Consider the following 7,289-nt stretch of genomic DNA (forward strand, 5'->3'; position numbering starts at 1 on the left):
AACCAAAAACCAGGTGTGGAGTGTAATTAAGATTTGTGTGTTGTTCCCAATTAATTTTCTGTCAATCGGCAAATCGATTAATAGACTTATAATTTCAACTCTTAGTTAAGACTGATGCATTAACACACAAGTAACATTTTAGGGGTCATGAGATGATAAATGGGAGAATAAATAAAAGTCTGCCACACAAATTTGTATTCATATTTTGATTTTTTTCCCTCTAGTCTTTGATTTCACCACAATACCATCATTTTACCTCGCAGAGTGGACAGTAATGGTGCCAGCAGGTGGACACCATGGACAGTTATGCAGGTTGAGTTTTTGCTCTCTTTGTTGAGTCATGGTGTCCATTAGCACATCAGCTAACTTGCTAACACAGACTGTATATAAAGATGGCCGACGTGTCTCCTCTTCCTCCCACTGTACAAAAGTGAAGCCCAGCTTTCCCAGATAGGGCCGCTGCCATCTTGTGCTGGTGACGTCATTTCGGAGTCTGCGCAGTGGTGATCGTGGGAGGGGGGTGGTGGTGTGGGTGGAGCCGCGGTGCGTGGTCCCGATCTCCACCCGCCCGACCCAATCGAAAGCAAACCACAGTCAATCTCAGCTGTCAATCGTGAAGTCTCACCCCGTTTTTATAGCATCAAATAACCAAACGTAACAGAAGAAGGAACAAACATCAGCATGATAACAACTACCTGAAATGACAGAAACCATCTTTGGGAAAAACGTATTTGACGTCCCATCCGCTGACATGGAGGGGGCGGGGCTTATGGCCTATACTGCAGCCAGCCACCAGGTGACGATCGAGACGTTTTGGCGTCACTTGGGGAGCTCTCATGTTGTCCATCTTTATATACAGTCTATGGTCCCACATGGTTAAATGAGGGGCTGCCTATTGGGTCCCAGTAAGACCCCCGTTTGGGGAACCCCACAAAAAACAAAAGAAACAAAGAATTTTTTTTAATTAAATTTGCATTATATCCAGGTGCTAACCACCAATAAACATTGCCAGCCGAGACTATGTAACTCACAAAATCCTCCTGCAAAGTTGAATTCATAAACAATAAAATGCACTTTTGATCTATTCAGTGCACCCTGGGGTTTTGCTTCTGCAGCCAACCAGTAGCTTATGCTGACCATGTTAGCTAATGTTAGCTAACAGCCCGCTGACTTCATGACTCTGTGCTATGCATTTACTATTGGTTGCTGTTTAGCTAAAGTTAGGCCTGGCTTTAAAGCCCACCTCCTCCTATTTAAGAGCCTTTATGGTGTAAGTGAACACAGCAGGAGCCCATGTTGGCCCTCTAGTGACACACTATATTGAGCTACACAGGGCTGCCAGGATGTTAGAAATACTGAGGTCATGGGTCCTAACGCCTCTAGGGGGGTTCAAGGGCATTTTTACTCTTGGGCGTGGGGTAGCCGGGCAGGGCCAGAAATAAAGAATGTCAAATTTGGTGGTTACCACTTCCACTAAAAATGGCTGCTCAATACAAGGGAAGAAAGAGGAGCTGGAAAACGTTTGACTTGAAAAACTACAATTTGATTCATACGTATTTCTTTGCAAAAACAAAAATGTATTAATTAGGCCGAATTAGGCCAACACATAATGTGCCCAATAAGAAATAAAACACTGTAAAGAGGTATTCTGGACTTATTTCTCCTCTGTCAGCAACCACTACCTCATTATTTATTCTTTAAATGTCACAAGTGCACATATGCAATAGAGCAGTATTGCTCTATTGCATATGTGTGACATTTATATATATATATTGTGACATTTATATATATATATATATATATATATATATATACACATACACATACATTCTTTTTGTATATATTATTTTACTTTTATTTTTCACTTAGATATTGTAATTGTGTATTTTTTTTTTCTATTTTTGTATATACTCTTATTTCTAAATGTATGCTACTTTCTACTCTTGAATGGGAGCACCAGCACTGTATAAATAAATAAAGTATTTCTGATTGTGATTGTGATTCTGCTATTTCTCATTATTGGTCGATGGATTATCGTGATAAATGAGGTATCGCTGAAACATTTGGTAATAATCACTGAACAGACAACTGTCTTATATGTGCCTAATTTCCTGTCTGATAGAGGAAGGTGTAGAGAGCATAAAAAGAATTCGGAAATTTTGTCATTCCAAAATCTTTAGCAGCACAGAGACCAGAAAAGACCAACTCCTCCCTCATACATGCGAACACATTCATTTTGTGCGCCCTGATGCGACCCTTCACAAGGCCCAGCGAGGCGTGACTGCAGCAAGGCAGGCTTAAATGTTTATTCCAAGCTGCTGCCGTGTACTGTAACTTTCCTGCTGTGAATATTTTTGCCAGTGAAAAATGTCAAAGCAGACAGTCCTTAAAGGTTTGGACATCGTCACGTTTTGAAAGCACACAGGTGAATAGTTTCTTGAATCAGTCGCTGCTTCTGCTCCTCTGGTGCAACTCGTGGTTACTTGTTTTTGAGTGTGCAGGTCAGGTGGAATATGGTCTACGGAAGGCTGTACTCAGGCCTGTCACTCATGGCAATGACCAAACATACACTCCACTTCAAATTTTTTAAATTCCTCAAAGACATGCTGGCTGTGTGTTGTCATTACCGCTGTTGTATCATTCAGCAAAAATGTATGTTGAAGTGTGTGTAAATGTCCATGTCAATGTGTTCCTAAATAGTCTTGGCACTTCCTACAAACATTTGTCGTCCTTGTTGGCGCTGGCGAGTGGAAAAATAAATCATAATAAACCATTTACATCTACTAATGTTCCCTCCAATTACATTCCATCCCACAAACCACGTGTTTCTGTTACGCTTTAATTTACAGACACTACTCTTGAATCCGCAGACATGCGGCCAGTCGCAACAATCAACCATCTTCTTTTTGTTACTTGCATTTTAATGTTATGTTTACGATCAACAGCTGCAGACCATCTCCATCATTGTCAGATATAGGACATGTTGGACAGTTAAAGACTTCCTGCAGTCCTTGTCACAGCTGTTGATGACTGTTGGGGAGAGGAAACTAACTGATCCCGATGCAGCTTTGACAACATAACCCGGACTCTGAGTGCAGTCCCCATACAGCAACGGAGTGGCATTGAATCCTCACCCAGGATCTATGAGGGGGACACCCTCACATTCACTTACACACAATCCTGACTATGCTACAGGCCACTTACTTTATGAGTTCCTCCGGTAGATGATCCCGTTTAGTGTTTATGTGGTGATGATTGTTTCCCAGCAGGAAAGAGTTTTGCTTTCTTTCTTCCTTTTGTGGATTTAAAGTGTGATATCTGTCCCTCTGTGTGGCAGCTGTATTCACTGGCACAAGTGCACTCACATTGACTCTCTCCATGTACAGTATGTCTATAAATGGAGCTCAAGTCTTGCCCGCCCACCCCACTGACCTTAACACACACACACACACACACACACACACACACATTCACAAACACAGCACACACGTTTTGACTTTATTGCGCCAGAAGCCAATGTGGACACATTGTGTCAGATGGTTGGTAGAAATGCTGTAAACGTTGTTGCTGTCAGCTGGTATTTTATCTCCACTTTTGATTTAATGCTTAAAAATAAGTGAAGGATTTAAATTTCTCAACCTCCCCCAGCTTCATATAATCATTAAAATGAATTGCTTGCAAGTAAGTAAGTAAAATATTATTTATATAGCACTTGTAGCGCTTTGGCATGTTGGAGAACAAAGTTCTTCAGCTGATGTGATCAGTCTCAGGCTGATACACTGGCAGCCTGCTCACTGGCCCCATCATGTGGTAAGTTACAGTAACATTTATCATGAATTTTAAAGGTCTCATATCATGCTCATTTCAGCTATATATTTTTATTCAGGGACTCCACTAGAGTAGCTTTGCGTGATTCACAGTTCAAAAAAGTCCTTATTTATCTTCTACTGGCCCTTTCTGCAGCCCCTCAGTTCCCCCTCAGTCTGAAACAAGCCGTTTGAGACAAACTGAACAACTTCCAAAAACCTGAAGAGTAGTCTTGAGCGGGTGGATGAGCGTCCCTGTACTTGGTGGCCGTGCTGTGCCTGGAGATGACCTGCTGAGGGCGTGGCTGAGTGTGGTGACATCACAACCTTATGGGAGTCCTTATGGGGCTCGTTTAAAGGCACAGTTTCTGAATGCGTGGACTGAGCGTTTTGATACTTTCACAGTACTTATACAGCACCTAGACCTGCTTTATAACCAAACAAGACATGGAGATCTCACTTTCTACAATATGGGACCTTTAACTGTGTTTAAATTGCTTATATATATAAATATATAAATAAATGGGTCATTTCACTGCACTGTAATGTTCTCTCTTGAACACATTTTGGTTAGGTTCAGGAAAAGATGGTCTTAAAATAATATGTTGACTTGGTTTCTGTGTTTGGTATAAATCTTGCGAGTTTTACAAATCTAGGGTTACCATGGAGAGACAACCCTCCAAGAGTCACTGACCTGGCCTGCTCCAGCAGGACAGGAAGTGGCTCCTTGTGGATGACACCGATTCATCAAATACTGCAGAAAGAAGCGTTTACAAAAATCCCTGCCACTTGTCCCCGCGATCACTGAGATACAAGGTGGTAACTCTCTTACCACTGCTGATGTTTTATATTCCTGTAATGACACAGTCGAGGTTGGAACCATTTCATATTTATTGTTGCTTTCATCCCGTAACATCATTTCCAACGACAAACAAAACTTTTCAACAGCAGAATGAACGAGAACAACGTTTCAAATCAAAATCTACAAAATGGGGCTCCCTCGTTTAGCTTCAGCATAGACGCTGTTGGTTACTTAGTGATGAGGGAACAGAGAGGAAGATAGGGAGCGATACAAGATATAAACATATTTGAAAACTAATTCAATTTAACCTTTATTTAAACAGACGAGTCAGTCAAGCAGAACCTTTTCGGTTATTGTGACAGTCTGGAACCACAAACCCTCCTCTCCACTCATTCTACATTAGCTATGATGATAAATAACAAACGGTGTAAACAGTTGGTACATTGGGCTGGGCTGTCATGGCGTAATATACCCTTTACAGAACAATAAAATATTAATAAATAATAATACAAAGAATAAGTACTCAGTGTATCTACGTGTTTCTTCTGCCTTTATGGTTTTTAAAAAAAAACTACATTGCAACAAATGTCCTCTTTGTCATCACATGAGAAAAGTTTTGGACTGAACATAAAAAACAAACAAACAAAAAAAAAAACTTCTTCTATGGTTTTGGAGAATTAACGAGAGAGTCACTCGAACACCTCTATTTTTAAAGCGATATCTTTTTGTTTTTATTAAATGGCATCATAAATAGCCTAAAATTCGTACATATTGAGAATGTTGCAATATTTTGAGAAAGAAAATCATAAAATTACCAGAATAAAATTGCAATTTTTACGAGATTAGGTCATAATATTATAAGAATAACTTCGGAATTTGAAATAAACACTCAACAAAGTCACAATCATATGAGAAAAAGTCATAATATTATGAGTCAAGTTGTAATTTTGAAAAAGCCATATTATTAGAATAAAATTTAAATTCTTACAAGATGTGCCGTTTTTCTTTTTGCATGACTTTATTCTCTGAACGTCACAACAGCGGCCCTAACACTCTGTCACTGTGGCCAAATGTGATGTACAAGAGAAGATATTGTAACTGCATGAATCAAAAAACGCTTTTTTCCACAAAAAAAAACAAAAAAATCCCTTCAATGGTAAACAGAGTGAGATGTCACAATGGCATCACTGGAGAACATGGCAGACAGGCCACACAAAAAAACACATTGAAATGAAACACTCACTCACTGTTAGGCTTACTGTGGGACCTGTGGGAGGAGATCGTGTGGAATCTGTGTACTGCAACTTGTTGTCAAGTTGAAATGTTTCCCAGCGCTCAAACACGGAGGCAGATTCTTTGTTAAACGGGGAGGGGGGGGGTAAAGAGCTGAACGGAAGCAACAAAAAAAAAACAGTGTTGTAGTGGGACTGTGGTGACGTAGTGAGAGTCATAAACACATACCGTATATTTAAAACCAAAAAAAAACACCCTCTACTGCGTTTAACCATGAGCACAAATAATATCATCAACGTGTCTTTACTAATCAAACGGACTCAACTCAGTCTTTTGGTGTGAACGCTTGAATTCAGCCTCAGGGTGTCTAAAGAACCAAGCAAGAGTCGGGTCAAGTCAGGTTAGGACTTGGAAGAGCTTTCAGTGTAAAACATTGAAGGGCGTTTGAACTGTGGATCTATCAGGATGAGGTGACAGACCTTCAGGATCTAAATGCTGTGATGAAGTGAACCCCTGTACACGCATCCATTTTAACCCCACAGTACAGTCACAATACAGACCTGTGCTGTTCGAAATGCGTGGCGTGTAACTGACATGTGTTCTGTGATGGTCTGCCGACAGTAGTCCTCCATAGGTTCAATGCTTGTTTACGGGATCTACAATACTATAGTATTACAATAATGGGACTGAATATTTCTGCATTGCAGCATAATGACCATTGCGGTAGCCATTTGCGGGAGGGGGTTCTATGGTACATCTAGTTATCTGGCCTCATCACCTGTTACTGACCATGTATTATTACTGGTGAATTACAGTGTGGATGTAATGTTGGTGTGTGTGATTCTGGACCTTTTCCTCTTTCTTCTATCTAATCCACTCATTTTTAAACCAAAAGAACGTTTATCTAAAAAGGTGCTGTGTGTAGCATTTAACCATCAATGTCAGACTTCAACATCTACACCAGTGGTTTCCAACCTATGGGCCGAGACATGACTAACAAGAATGATTTTTCTGACTTTTCTCTTAATCTTTTTATCTTAAAAGTACTGGTTACTTTGCCCTCTCCAGGAGACGGTTGCACCAGCTCTTCCAAAGTTCTTAAAAGACTTAAAAGAAAAAAACCCCACAATATATCTCAAAGCCCAAAACATTATGCCAATAATCTGACATACAACATAGCGTTGGTTAGGTTAGCTTGATCGGATATTTCCCTCCCACTCTAAACTACATGAATACACATTTACGAAAAGGCACCTAAAACTGTAATTTTTGGGATTTATGTTACATTTTATGATGCTACAAGGACTTCCTGTGTTCGATTGGACACAGTTTCCTAGCAACAAGTCTTTACTAGCTAATACATTTCCAAGTTTTACTGGTGCAATCTGATTTAGTTTAAAGCTAGGTAGTAGTTACTAATACCTCAGGAAGGACTCTACACACATAGC

Source organism: Enoplosus armatus, chromosome 2, assembly GCF_043641665.1.
Source record: "Enoplosus armatus isolate fEnoArm2 chromosome 2, fEnoArm2.hap1, whole genome shotgun sequence".
NCBI lineage: Eukaryota > Metazoa > Chordata > Actinopteri > Centrarchiformes > Enoplosidae > Enoplosus > Enoplosus armatus.